A 16,204-nucleotide genomic window follows, 5' to 3' on the forward strand; every position below is an offset into this window, starting at 1 on the left:
GTTGTGGACTGAGAACTCTTAGTTGCAGCATGTGGGATCTAGTTTCCTGACCAGGGATAGAACCTGGGCCGCCTGCATTGGGAGTTTGGAGTCACTGGACCACCAGGGAAGTCCAAAACAAGGAAAATCTTAACTCACAAAGGAAAAGAATACCAACAACTTTGAATCCTGAGATGTTAAATATGTTGGAATTATCAGCTAAAAATATAAAGGAGTATTATATTCATTCAACAATAAGTCAAGCAGGACACATATTTTAAAGGGCTCTAGTGGTTTATTTCTTCTTCAATTAATTGAAGTACAATTAAAAATAAATTTGTATGTATTTAAGGGGTAAAATATGATGACTTGATCTACATGTTTTTTTTTCTGAAACGATTACCACAATCAGGTTAACTAATGCATCTATTAATTCACATAGTTACAATTTCCTTTTTATTGCAGTGAGGACACTTAAGATCTATTCTCTTGGCAAATTTCAAGTATAAAATAAATTATTAACTATAGCCATCATGCTGTACATTAGATCACAAGGACTTATTCATCTTATAACTGAAGGTCTGTAGTCATTGACTATCAGCTCCCCACTTAACTCCCACCTGCCCAAGAACTAGATTCCACATGACAGAGTGATCATACAGCATTTGCCTTTCTGTGTCTGGATTATTTCATTTAGCATAATGTCCTCTAGGTTCACCCAAGCTCTTGAAACTGGCATGATTTACCTCCTTCTCCTGGCTGAAAAATATTTCACTGCATATATATATATATATATATATATATATATATATATATATATATATATGTATATGTTGTTTCCATATCTTGGTTATTGTGAATAATGTTGCAATAAAAGTGAGAGGGTAGATATATCTTCAAGATACTCATTTTGATTCCTTTGCATATACACCAAGAAGTGGAAATGCAAGATAATAACGTAGTTCATTTACAAATGTTTTGAGGAAATTTAATATTGTTTTCCATAACGGGTGAACAATTTACTTTTCCACCAACAGTGTACAAAGGTTCTTTTTTCTCACATCCTCATAGCACTTATCTCTTGTCTTTTTGATGATAGCCATTATACATGTGTGAGAGACTATCTCATTATGGTTTTAATTTACATTACCCTGGTGATTCGTGATGTTGAGCATCTTTTCATGCATCTGTTGGCCATTTGTATGTGTTCTTTGGAAAAATGTCTATTCAAGTCCTTTGCCCATTTTTAGATGAGGGTATATATTTTTGCTATTAAATCAAATATTTCAAATATATTTTGGATATTAACCCCTTATCATATATCTGAATGAAACATATTGCCTGCTATATCAGTAAACAAAGGTTGTTACAGCCATCAAGCCACTACAGCCACCCCCGACTCTGAGCCCTGAGGAAAACTCAGCATGGAGACAAACAAACTGCCCACTGTCAAGCTCTAAGCCACTGCTACCACCCACAATGGTGCACTCTGAGGGAACTCAAGATGGTAAAGCATGGGATACTAGCCCTAGAGAGCTAAGGTGCATATCAAAGGAATGATTTAAATGAGCCCATACTCTTGCATCCTCACATACATAGAAAAGTGCTAAATTTATTAACTTGAGATACCTGGCTTTCTTTTTTTTTTAACATCTTTATTGGAGTATAATTGCTTTACAATGTTGTGTTAGTTTCTGCTTTATAACAAAGTGAATCGGTTATACATATACATATGCCCCCATATCTCTTCCCTCTTGTGTCTCCCTCCCTCTCACCCTCCGTATCCAACCCCTGTAGGTGGTCACAAAGCACCAAGGTGATTTCCCCATGTTATGCAGCTGCTTCCCACTAGCTATCTATTTTACGTTTGGTAGTGTATGTATGTTCATACCACTCTCTCACTTTGCCTCAGCTTACCCTTCCCCGTCCCCATATCCTCAAGTCCATTCTCTAGTAGGTCTGTGTCTTTATTCCTGTCTTATCCCTTGGTTCTTCATGACTTTTTTTTTTTTAGATCCCATATATATGTGTTAGTATATGGTATTTGTCTTTCTATTTCTGACTTACTTCACTCTGTATGATAGACTCTAGGTTCATCCACCTCACTACAAATAACTCAATTTCGTTTCTTTTTATGGCTAATATTCCATTGTATATATGTGCCACATCTTCGTTATCCATTCATCCGATGATGGACACTTATGTTGCATCCATCTCCTGGCTATTGTAAATAGAGCTGCAATGAAGATTTTGGTACATGACACTTTTTGAATTATGGTTTTCTCAGGGTATATTCCCAGTAGTGGGATTGCTGGGTCATATGGTAGTACTATTTGCACTTTTTTAAGGAACCGCCATACTGTTCCCCATAGTGGCTGTACCAAATCACATTCCCACCAGCAGTGCAAGAGTGTTCCCTTTTCTACACACCCTCTCCAGCATTTGTTATTTGTAGATGTTTTGCTGATGGCCATTCTGACTGATGTGAGATGATATCTCACTGTAGTTTTGATTAGCATTTCTCTAATGATTAATGATGTTGAGTATTCTTTCATGTGTTTGTTGGCAATCTGTGTATCTTCTTTGGAGAAATGTCTATTTAGGTCTTCTGCCCATTTTTTGGATTGGGTTGTTTGTTTTTTTGTTATTGAGCTGCATGAGCTGCTTGCAAATTTTGGAGATTAATCCTTTGTCAATGGCTTCATTTTCAAATATTTTCTCCCATTCTGAGGGTTTGCTTTTCATCTTGTTTATGGTTTGCTTTGTTGTGAAAAAGCTTTTAAGTTTCATTAAGTCCCTTTTTTTTGCTTGTTTATTTGTATTTCCATTTCTCTAGGAGGTGGGTCAAAAAGTACCTACTGTGATTTATGTCATAGAGTTTTCTGCCTACATTTTCCTCTATGAGTTTGATAATGTCTGGCCTTATATCTAGGTCTTAAATCCATTTTAGTTTATTTTTGTGTATGGTGTTTGGGACTGTTCTAATTTCATTTTGGTTTACATTTAGCTGTCCAGTTTTCCCAGCACCACTTATTGAAGAGGATGTCTTTTCCCCACTGAATGTTCTTGCCTCCTTTATCAATGGTAAGGTGACCATATGTGTTTGGGTTTATCTCTGGTCTCTCTATCCTGTTCCACTGATCTATATTTCTGTCTTTGTGCCAGTACCATACTGTCTTGATTACTGATTACGTGGGGAGTTTCTTGCCCTTTGGGAGGTCTGAGGTCTTCTGCCAGCATTCAGTAGGTGTTCTCTAGGAGTTGTTCCACATGTCGATCTATTTCTGATGTATTTGTGGGGAGGAAGCTGATCTCCATGTCTTACTCTTCCGCCATCTTGAAGACTTCCTGATTTTCTTATTTAACAGTAATCTTTTGATGTTTTGACTACCTGGTATTCTTTGCAAAAAGCCCTATATACCCTGGATCTCCTCTTACCTCTTTGGAGCAATCCCTCAGAGATATCTGAGAGGCTGTGTCCCAGGCTTAAATTTTCAGTTTTGTCCACCAAATAAAACATAATTTTCAACTTTTAGTTTGTACATTTTTTTGCAGTCTACATATATATTGTTTGCAAATATTTTTACCCATTCCGTAGGTAACCTCTTTATTTGTTGATTATTTTTTTGTGCTGTGCAGAAGATTTTAATTTGATATAGTCTGACTGGTTTATTTTTGTTTTAATTGTTTGTACTTTTCGTGTCATATCCAAAGAAGTCATTGCCAAGACCAAAGACAAAAATCTTTTCCCTTATATTTTCTTCTAAAAACTTAAGGTTTTAATTTATATATTGAAGTCTCTAAGTTAATTTTTGTTAGTGATGTAAAATAGGGGGAAAAATTTATTCTTTTGCATGTGAATACTCATTTTTCTTAACACCATTTATTGAAGGGACAATATTTCCTCATTGTGTGTTCTTGATGTCATTGGCAATGATTGTTTGACCTTATATGCATGAGTTTATTTCTGGTTTCAATTCTGTTCATTTTGTCTATGTGTCTTTTTTTATGCCAGTACTATAATGTTTTAATTACTATAGATTTTTAATATATGTTGAAATCAGAAATTGTGATGCTTCCAGCTTTGTTCTTTCTCAAGATTGCTTTGACTATTTGGAGCCTTTCTAACTTTAAGGGAATTTTCTGATTGTATTTTTCTACTTCGGGGAAAAATGCCATTGGTATTTTGATAAGGATTGCATTGAATCTGTAGATTTCTTTGTGTAGAATGGATATTTTAACAATATTGATACTTCCAATTCATGAGTATTGTATGTCTTTCCACTTACTTGTTTCATATTCAACTTATTATTCAAAGTCTTACAGATTTCAGTGAACAGAAATTTTACCTCTTTGGTTACATTTATTTCTAATTTTAATTTGTTTTTATCATATTTTAAATATGATTGATTTCATAATTTCTATTTCAAATAATTCATTTTTAATGTAATGAAATGCAACTGATATTTGTATGTTGAGTTTTGTATCCTGAAACTTTACTGAATTTATTAGCTTTAACATTTTTTGTTGCCATATGTAGGGTTTTCTATATATAAGATCATGTTATTTTGAAACAGGGACAATTTTACTATTTCCTTTCTTATTTGGATAGATTTTAATTCTATTTCTTGCCTAATTACTCTAGATAGGACTTTCAGTACTATGGGGAATAAAAGTGCCTAGTGTGGACAGCTTTGACTTGCCCCTTATCTTAAGGAAAATATTTCAGCTTTCCACCTGTAAGTATGATGTTAGTTGTGGGTTTGCCATATATGGACTTTATTATATTGAAGTACATTTCTTCTATACCTAATCTGTTGAGAGATTTTACCATGAAAGGATGTTGAATTTGTCAAATACTTTTTCTGCATCTATTGAGATGAACATACGATTTTTATCCTTCATTCTGTTAATGTGGCATACTGCATTGATTGTTTTGCATATATTGAAACATCCTTGCATTCCAGGATTATCTTACTTGATCATGGAGTATGAATCATTTTAATGTTCTGTTGAATAATATTTTCTACTATCATATTGGGAATTTTTGCATATAAATTTATCAGAGATAGTGGTTTGAAATTTCCTTTTCTTGTAGTGTCTTTCTCAAGCTTTGTTCTCAGTGTAACTCTGGCCTCATAAAATTAGTTTGTACATGTTCTTTACTACTCAATTTTTTGGAAAAGATTGATAAGGATTGATATTAATTCATTTTAATTGGTAGAATTAAACTTTAAAGCCATGTTGTACTGGGCATTTCTTTGTTGCAGAATTTATATATATATTTTTAAATTTCATCTCCTCATTTGTTATTGATTTGTCCAGAATTTATATTTCTTTATGATTCAGTCTTAGTTGGTTCTGTTTCTAGGGATTAATCCATTTCTCATAGGATATTCAATTTGTTAGAGCGTTACTGTTCATGGAAGTCTCATATAATTCTTTGTAATTTTCTGATATCAATCATAATATCTCCTCTAGTAGTGATAATTTTTTGAGTCTTTTTTTCTTAGTCCACTAAATGTTTGTCAATTGTGTTTATCTTTTCAATAACAAGCTCTTAGTCTTATTCATCATTTATATTGTTTTACTGGTATGTATTTCATTTATTTCTGTTTGATATTTGTTATTTCCTTTCTTCTGCTACCTTTTGGATTAGTTTCATTTTCTTTCATTCATTGAATTATTAAACTATGCTGTTAATTTGAGGTCTTTCATTTTTCTTAATGTAGATGTTTATTGTTATAAATTTCCTTGTTATACTTGTTTTTGCTGCATTCCATAGTTTTTGGTATACTGTGTTTCAATTTTTGTTTATTTCAAGATATTTTAAATTTCCTTTTGATTTTTTCTTTGATACATTGACCCATTTGTTGCTCAGAAATGTTATTCATTTTTCATATATTAGTAAAATTTCACTTTTTCTCCTCTTACTGACTTCTAGCTTCATAGTTTTGTGGTTGGAAATGATAGTTAGGATGATTTCAATAACTTTAAGCCTGCTAAGCATTGTTTGTTAACTAACATATAATCCATACTGTAGAAAGTTCCATGTGTGCTCCAGAAGAATGTGTATTCTGCTGTTGTTAGATGGATTTTCTCTATAAGTCTGTTAAGTCCATTTGGTATAAAATGATATAAATATTGCTCCCCCAGCTTTCTTTTAATTTCTAACTGCATGGCATAACTTTTTCCACCCCTGCATTTTCAGTCTGTGTGTCTTTAGAACTGAAGTGAATCTCCTGTAGGCAATATTATACAGGTCTTGTTTTATTGTCAATTCAGCCATCCTATGTGTTTTGATTGTAAAATTTACTCTATTTACATTTAAAGTAATTACTCATATGTATGTACTTATTGCCATTTTGTTAGTTGTTTTGTGGTTGTTTTTGCAATTATTATTATTATTTTTTGCTCCTTTCTCCTTCTTTTGTCCTCTTCCCTTGTGATTTAATGACTATCATTAGTGTTATGTTAGAATTTCTTTCTCTTTTTTGTGGGTATATCTATATCTATATCTATATCTATATCTATATCTATATCTATATCTATCTATATATATATATATATATATCTGTTATAGATTTTTGGTTTGTGGTTACCATGAAGTTTATATATAGGTATCTATATATGTATACATGACTTTTTAAGTTGCTGACCTCTTAATTTCAAATGCATTTTAACAACCCTGCATTTTATCTCTCCTCCCCTCACGATGACTGTTTTTGACATATTTTTCATCTATTTGTATTGTGTATTCCTTAATTGCTTATTGTAGATATAGACAGTTTTACTACTTTTGTTCTTTAACCTTCCTAGTAGCTCAGAATGTGGATAATGTACTAAATTGGTTTTATATATGATTTCACTCATAAGATTTTCCTTTCATACTTTTCATGTTTCCAGTTGTGGCCTTTTCTTTCTAGCTTAAAGAAGTCCCTTTAACATTTCTTATGAAGCTGTTTTGGTGTTGCTGAACTCTTAGCTTTTGCTTTTCTCTAAAACGTTGATCTCTCCTTTGAATCAGAATGAGAGCCTTGATGGGTAGAATATCCTTGGTTTTAAGTTTTTCCCTTTTATCACTTTCCATACATTGGGCCATTCCATTATGCCCTACATAGTTTTCACTTTGTAGTCAGATAGCATTATGGGAGTGCCCTTGTATGTAACTTATTTCTTTTCCCATGTCACCTTTAATATTCTCTCCTTTACATCAAGTAACAGATATTTATATTCTTTTTTTTTTTTTTTTTTTTTACTGCTCGAAGGAGTATGGACACACACCCTGTAGGACACATTAAAATTCAGATCACATGAAGCACAGTTGATTAATAAGGTAAATTTTCATAGATTAAATATTTTTTGTGTGTGTTGGAATAGACTTTGGTTATTTAGTAGCATATTGTATAGTCTCCAGGTGTTTGTGTTTTCTACAATGTTTTTCTTGTAGTTGATTTCTAATCTCAGAGAGTTGTGATCAGAAAAGATGCTTGATATTATTTCAATTTTCTTAAATTAACTGAGGCTTGCTTTGTGGCTCAGCATGTGATCAAGCCTAGAGATTATTCCATGGGCACTTGAGAAGAATGTGTACTCTGCTGCTTTTGAATTGAATGCTCTATAAATAACAATTAAGTCCATCTGGTCTAATGTGATGTTTAAGCCCTGTGTTTCCTTATTGATCTTCTGTCTGGATAATCTGTCCATTGATGTAAGTGAGGTGTAAAAGTCCCCCACTATTACTGTGTTTGTATCAATTTATCCTTTAAAGACTGTTAGTATTTGCCTTATATAATGTGGTGCTCCTATGTTACATGCATGTATACTTAAAATTGTTATATCTCCTTCTTGGATTGATACCTTGATGATCATGTAGTATTCTTCTTTGTCTCTTCCAACAGTCTTTATTTTAAAGTTTAGTTTGTCTGATATGAATATTGCTACTAGAGCTTTCTTTTGATTTCCATTTGCATAACATTTCTTTTTCCATCCCCTCACTTTCAGTCTGTGTGTATCCATAGGTCTGAAGTGGGTCTCTTGTAGACAGCATATATATATATATATATATATATATATATATATATATATATATATATATATATATATATATATATATATATATATATATATATATGGGTCTTGTTTTTATATCCATTCAGTCAGTCTAAGTCTTTTGATTGTATAGTTTAGTCCATTTACATTTAAGGTAATTATCTATATGTATGTTTCTATTGCCATTTTCTTAATTGTCTTGAATTGTTTTTGTAGGTCTTTTTTCTTTCCTTCCATTTTTGTTCTCTTGTGATTTGATCACTAACTTTAGTGCTGTGTTTGGATTCCTTTTTCTTTTGTGTGTGTGTATCTGTTGTATATTTTTCATTTGCTGTTATGATGAGGTTTTGATATAACAGTCTATATGTAAACAAGATTGTTTTATGTTGCTGGTCTTTTAATTTCAAATGCATTTCCAATATTCTGCACTTGTGTTCTCCTCTTCTCACAATTGCTGGCTTTGATATCATATCTGTGTGCAGATGGTTTCCTACCTTTACTTTATGTTTGCCTTTACTAGTGAGCTTTTCCATTTGTAATTTTCTTGTTTCTAGAAGTGGCCTTTTATTTTCCACCTAGAGAAATTCCTTTAGCATTTGTTGTAAAGCTGGTTTGGTGGTGCTGAATTCTCTTAACTTTCATTTGTCTGTAAAACCTTTGATTTCTCCATCAAATCTGAATGAAACCTTTGCTGGGTAGAGTAATCTTGGTTGTAGGTTTTTCCCTTTCATCACTTTAAATATATTTTGCCACTCCCTTCTGGTCTGTAGAGTTTCTGCTGAAAGACCAGCTGTTAACCTTATGGGGATTCCCTTGTATATTGTTTGCTGTTTTTTGCTCATTGCTTTTAATATTTTCTCTTTGTTATTAATTTTTGTCACTTTGATTACCATGTGTCTCAACGTGTTCCTCCTTGGGTGAATCCTGTATGCGCCTCTCTGCTCTTCCTGAACTTGGGTGCCTGTTTCCTTTCCTGTGTTAAGGTAGTTTTCAGCTATTATCTCCTCAAATATTTTCTCGGGTGTGTTTTCTCACTGTTCAATTTCTGGGATGCTTATAATGTGAATGCCGGTGCATTTAATATCCCACAGGTGTCTTAGACAGTCTTCATTTCTTTTCATGCATTTTTCTTTATTCTGCTCCAGGGCAGTGACGTTTACCATTCTGTCTTCCAGTTCACTTATCCATTCTTCTGCCTCAGTAACTCTGCTTTTGATTCCTTCTAGTGTTTCCTTCACTTATTGTGTTGTTCATCTCAGTTTGTTTGTTCTTTAGTTCTTCTAGGTCTTTGTTAAACATTTCTTGTATCTTCTCAATCTGTGCCTGTATTCTTTCTATGTGACCATGGACTATCTTCACTATCATTACTTTGAATTATTTTTCCAGTTGATTGTCCATCTCCACCTCACTTAGTTGTTTTTCTGTTTTTGTGTTTTCTTAACTTTTTATTTTGTGTTGGAATATAGCCAATTAACAATGTGATAGTTTCAGCTGCACAGCAAAGAGATTCAGGTATATATATACATGTATCCATTCTCCCCCAGAAACCCCTCCCATTTAGGCTACCACATAACACTGAGCAGAGTTCCCAGTGCTATACAGTAGGTCCTTGTTTATTATCCTTTTAAAATATAGCAGTGTGTACATGTCAATCCCAAACTCCCTAACTATCCCTTCACTCCACCCTTCCCCCACTGGTAACCATAAGTTCATTCTCTAAGTCTACAGGACAGCTTCTGTTTTGTAAATATGTTCATTGTACCATTTCTTTTTAGATTCTCCATATATGCAATATCATATGATATTTCTCTTTCTCTGTCTTACTTACTTCACACAGTATGACAATCTCTATGTCCATCCACGATGCTGCAAATGGCATTATTTCATTTTTTAAGGCTGAGTAATATTACATTTTATATATATACCACATATTGTTTATCCATTCCTTTGTCTATGGACATTTAGGTTGCTTCCATGTCTTGGCTATTGTAAACAGTGCTGCAATGAACACTGGGGTGCATATATCCTTTTGGACAATGTTTTTCTCCAGATTTATGCCCAACAGTGGGATTGCAGGGTCATATGTTAGCTCACGTTTTAGTTTAAGGAACTGCCATACTGTTCCCCATAGTGGCTGTACCAAGTTACATTCCCACCAACAGTGTTAGAGGGTTCCCTTCTCTCCCCACCCTCTCCAGCATTTACTGTTTGTCGATGTTTTTATGATAGCCATTTTGATTGGTGTGAGTTGATATCTCATTGTAGTTTTGATTTGAAATTCTCTAATCATTAGCAATGTTTAACATCTTTTTGTGTGCCTCGTGGCCATCCATATGTCTTCCTTGGAAAAATGTCTATTTATGTCTTCTGGCTATTTTTTGACTGGGTTGTTTGTTTTGATGATATTAAGCTGCATGAGTTGTTTGTAAATTTTGGAGACTAATCCCTGTCAGTCACATCTTTTGCAGATATTTTCTCCCAGTCTGTGGGTCATCTTTTCACTTTGTTTATGGTTTCCTTTGCTGTGCAGAAGTTTTGAGTTTAATTAAGTTCCATTTGTTTATTTTGTTTTTATTTCCATTACTGTATGAGACTGATTGTAAAAGATATTGCTGCGATTTATGTCACAGAGTGTTCTGCCTAAGTTTTAGCCTAGGAGTTTTGTAGTGTCCAGCCTTACATTTAGGTCTTTAATCCATTTTGAACTTATTTTTGTGTATGGTGTTAAAGAATGATGTAATTTCCTTTTTTAACATGTAGCTGTCGAGTTTTTCCAGTGTCATTTGTTGAAGAGACTGTCTTTCCACCATTGTATAGTCTTGCATCTTTTTTCACAGATTTTTTTACCATAGGTGCATGGGTTTATTTCTGGGATTTGCATCATGTGAAATTGATTTATAGTTCAATTTTTGTGCCTGTACCATACTGTTTTGATGACTATAGCTTTGTAGTACACTCTGAACTCAGGGAGCCTGATTCCTCCATTTTTCTTTCTCAATATTGCTTTGGCTATTTGGGGTCTTTTGTGTCTCTGTACAAATTTTAAGATTTTTGGTCTAGTTCTGTGAAGAATACCATTGGTAATTTGATAGGGATTGCATTGAATCTGTAGATTGTCTTGGGTCGTAGAGTCATTTTGACAATATTTATTCTTCCAATTCAAGAACATGGTATATCCTTCCATCTGTTTCTGTCTTCTTCTATTTATTTCATCAAGGTCTTATAGTTTTCAGAGTACAGGTCTTTTGTCTCCTAAGGTAGGTTTATTCCTAGGTATTTTATTATTTTTGATGCAATGGTAAGTGGGATTGTTTCTTGAATTTCTCTTTCTGATCTTTCATTGTTAGTGTATAGGAATGCAACACATTTCTGTATATTAATTTTGTAGCCTGCAACTTTACCAAATTCTTTGATGAACTCTAGTAGTTTTCTGGTAGTGTCTTTAAGACTTTCTATGTATAGTATCATGCCATCTGTAAACAGTGACAGTTTAACTTCTTTTCCAATTTAGATTCATTATATATATTTTTCTTCTCTGATTGCCGTAGCTAAGACTTCCAAAACTATGTTGAATAAAAATGGTGAGAGTGGGCATCCTTGCCTTCTTCCATGTCTTAGAGGAAGTGCTTTCAGCTTTTCACCATTGAGTATGATGCTACCTGTAGGTTTGTCATATATGGCCTGTATTATGTTGAGGTAGGTTCTATCTTTGCCCACTTTCTGGAGAGTTTTTTCATAAATGGATGTTGAATTAGGTCAAAAGCTTTTACTATATCTATTGAGATAATCATATGGATTTTATTCTTCAGTTTGTTGATATGGTGTATCACACTGCTTAATTTGCAGATATTGAAAAATCCTTGCATCCCTGGGATAAATCCTGCTTGATCATGGTGTATAATTCCTTTAATGTATTGTTGGATTCAAATTGCTAGTATTTTGTTGAGGATTTTTGTGTGTATGTTCATCGGCAATATTGGCCCGTGATTTTCTTTTTTAGTGGTATCTTTGTCTGATTTTGGTATCAAGGTGATAGTGGCCTCATAAAATTAGTTTGAGAGTTTTCCTTCCTCTGCAATTTTTTGCAACAGTTTCAGAAGGATAAGTGTTAGCTGTCTCTAAATGTTTGAGAGAATTCTACTGTGAAGCCCTCAGGTCTTTGACATTTATTTTGTTGGGAGTTTTTTAATTATAATTTAAATTTCAGTGCTTGTGATTGGACTGTTCATATTTTCTAATTCGTCTTGGTTCAGTCTTGGTAGATTGTACCTTTCTAAGAATTTCTCCATTTCTTCCAAGTTGTCCGTTTTATTGGCATACAGTTGCATATAGTATGATCCTTTGTATTTCTGTGTGTCAGCTGTAATTTCTCCTTTGTCATTTCTAATTTTATTGATTTGAGTCCTCTCTGTCTTTTTCTTGATGAGTCTAGCTAAAGATTTATCAAATTTGTTCATCTTTTCAAAGAACCAGCTTTTAGTTTTATTGATCTTTGCTATTGTTTTCTCTGTCTCTATTTCATTTATTTCTGCTCTAATCTTTATGATTTCTTTCTACTAACTTTCAGTTTTGTTTGTTGTTCCTACTCTATTTGCTTTAAGTGTAGGCTTAGCTTGTTTCTTTGAGATTATTTTGTTTCCTGATGTAAGATTGTATTGCTATAAACTTTCTTCATAGAGCAGCTTCTGCTGTATCCCATAGGTTTTGGATTGTTGTGCTTTCATTTTCGTTTTTCTCTAGGTATTTTTTATTTCGTCTTTGATATTTTCAGTGATACATTTGTTCTTTAGTATCCTATTGTTTAGCTTCCACATATTTATTTTTTATAGTTTTTTTTTTTTGCTTGTATTTAATTTCTCATCTCATAGCCTTGTGGTCAGAAAACATATTTGGTATGATTTTAAATTTCTTAAATTTATTGAGGCTTTCTTTGGGGCCCAGTATATGATCAATCCTGGAGAATGCTCCATGCACACTTGAGAAGACTGTGTATTCTTCTCTTTTTGGATGGAGTGCTCTATAAATATCAATTAAGTCTATCTGGTCTAATGTGTCATTTAAGGTCTGTGTTTCCTTCTTGATTTTCTGTCTGGATGATCTGTCCATTGACAAAACTGGGCTGTTAACTTTCCCCACTACAAGTGTGTTACTGTTGATTACTCCCTTTATGGTTCTTAGTATTTGCCTTATATATTGAGGTGCTCCTATATTGGGTCCATATATGTTTACAATTGTTATATCTTCTTCTTGGATCGATCCCTTGGTTGTTATATAGTATCCTTCTTTGATTCTTATAACAATCTTAATTTTAAAGTCTATATTGTCTGATATGAATATTGGTACTCCTGCTTTATTTTGGTTTCCATTTGTATGGAATAACTTCTGTTCCCTCACTTTCAGTCTGTATGTGTCTGTAGAGCTGAGGTAGGTCTCTTGTAGACAACATATATATGGTATTGTTTTCATATCCATTCAGCCAGTATATGTCTTTGGTTGGTGCATTTAATCTATTTACATTTAAGGTAATTATCAATATGTGTGTTCCTATTGTCATTTTCTTAATTGTTTTGGGTTTGTTTTTGTAGGTCTTTTTTCTTCCCTTCCTCTTATTCTCTTCCCTTGTGGTTTGATGACCATGTTCAGTGTTGTGTTGGGGTTGCTTTTTCTTTTTTGTAGGTGTATCTTTTGTAGTTTTGGTGTTTGCTGTTCCCATAAGGTTTTCATATAGCAGTCTGTATATATACAACGTTGTTTTAAGTTGCTACTCTCTTTCCTGCCTATAGGAGTTCCTTTAGCATTTGTTGCAAAGGTGTTCTGTTGGTGCTGAATTCTTTTAGATTTTGCTTGTCTGTAATGCTTTTGAGTTCTCTGTCAAATCTGAATGAGAGCCTTCCTAGGTAGAGTATTCTTTGTTGTAGGTTTTTCACTTTCATCACTTTAAATATATTGTGCCAGTCCCTTCTGGCTTGCAGAGTTTCTGCTGAGAAATCAGCTGTTAAACTTATAGGAGTTCCCTTGTATGTTATTTGTTGTTTTTCCCTTGTTGCTTTTAATAATTTTTATTTGTCTTTAATTTTGGTCAATTTGGTTACTATGTGTCTTGGTGTGTTTCTCCTTGGGATTATCCTGCCTGACACTCTCTTCACTTCCTGGACTTGGGTGTCTATTTCCTTTCTCATGTTAGGGAAGTTTTCTACTATAATCTCTTAAAATATTTTCTTGGGTCCATACTCTCTCTCTTCTCCTTCGGGACACCTCTAATCTGGATGGGGGTGCATTTAATGTTGTCCCAGAGGTCTCAGGCTGTCTTCATTTCTTTTCATTCTTTTTTCTTTATTCTGTTCCATGTCATTGTTTTCCATCAGTGTCTTCCAGATCACTTACCCATTCTTCTTCCTCAGTTTTTCTGCTGTTGATACCTTCTAGTGTATTTTTCATTTCAATTATTGTATTGTTCATCTCTGTTTGTTTGTTCTTTAATTTTTCTAGGTCTTTGTTAAACATTTCTTGCATCTTCTCCATCCTGCCTCCATTCTTTTTCCGAGGTTCTGGATCATCTTCACTATCATTATTCTGAATTATTTTTCTGGAAGTTTGCCTGTCTCCACTTCATTTAGTTGTTTTTCTGGGGTTTTATCTTGTTCCTTCATATGAGACATAATCCTCCACCTTTTCATTTTGTCTATATTTCTGTGATTGTGTGTTTTTTTTTTTCCCTCAGGCTGAAAGATTGTTGTTCTTCTTGATTCTGCTGTCTGCCGTCTGGTGGATGAGGCTATCTAAGAGGCTTGTGCAAGCTTCCTGATGGAGAGACTTGTGGTGGGTAGAGCTGGGTGTTGCTCTGGTGAGCAGAGCTCAGCAAAACTTTAATCTGCTTGTCTGCTGTTCGGTGGGGCTGTGTTCCCTCCCTGTTGGTTGTTTAGCCTGAGGTGACCCAGCACTGGAACCTACAGGCTCTTTGGCAGGGCTAATGGTTGACTCAGGGAGGGCTAACGCTAATGAGTACTTCCCAGAACTTCTTCTGCCAGTGTCCTTGTACCCGTGGTGTGGCATAGCCACACCTGCCTCTACAGGAGACCCTCGAACACTAGCAGGTAGGTCTGGTTCAGTCCCCTATGGGGTCACTGCTTCTTCCCCCAGAGCATGGTGTGCACAGGGCTTTGTGTGTGCCCTCCAAGAGTGGAATCTCTGTTTCCCACAGTCCTGCGATCAAATCCTGCTGACCTTCAAAGTCCGATTCTCTGGGGATTCCTCCTCCCATTGCCAGACCCCCAGGTTGGGAAACCTGATGTGGGGCTCAGAACCTTCACTCCAGTGGGTGGGCTTCCATGGTATAATTGCTCTCCAGTTTGTGAGTCACCCACCCAACAGTTATGGGATTTGATTTTATCATGATTGTGCCCCTCCTACCACCTCATCACAGATTTTCCTTTGTCTTTGGATATGGGGTATCATTTTTGGTATGTTCCAGTGTCTTCCTGTCAATGATTGTTCAGCAGTTCATTCTAATTCCAGTGCTCTTGCAAGAAGGAATGAGTACACATCCTTCTACTCCTCCATCTTGAATCAATCTCCTCTGGGGTTTTATCTTGTTCCTTCACATGGGGAGTTTCCTGGTGTTCCAGTGGTTAGGACTTGGCACTTTCACTTCTGTGAGTCCAGGTTCAATTCCTGGTCAGGGAACTAAGATCCCTCAATCCATACAGTTCAGCCCATCCCCCCAAAATATCTTTTTATCTTTATTTTTGCCATTTTAATTACAATGTCTCTTGGTGTGGCCCTCTTTGAGCTGATCCTGTTTGGGACTCTCTGTGCTTTCTTGACTTGGATGTCTGTTTCCATTCCCAGGTTAGGGAAGTTTTTATCTCTTATGTCTTTAAATATGTTCTCTGCCCCTTTTTCTCACTCTTTTCCTTCTGGTATCCATATAATGTGAATGTTAATATACTTGATGATGTCTCAGAAGTTTCTTAATCTGTCCTCATTTCTCTTTATTCTTTTTTTCTTTTTTTCTATTCAGCCTCAGTGATTTCCACTTCTCCATCTTTAAGCTCACTGATTTGTTTCTCTGAATCATTTAGTCTACTGTTGTTTCCTTCTAATGTATTTTTCATTTCAGTTATTGTATTCTTCATCTCTGTTTGGTTGTTCTTCATATTTTCATAGTCTTTGT

Source organism: Mesoplodon mirus, assembly GCF_964341445.2.
Source record: "Mesoplodon mirus genome assembly, chromosome: X".
NCBI classification, from domain to species: domain Eukaryota; kingdom Metazoa; phylum Chordata; class Mammalia; order Artiodactyla; family Ziphiidae; genus Mesoplodon; species Mesoplodon mirus.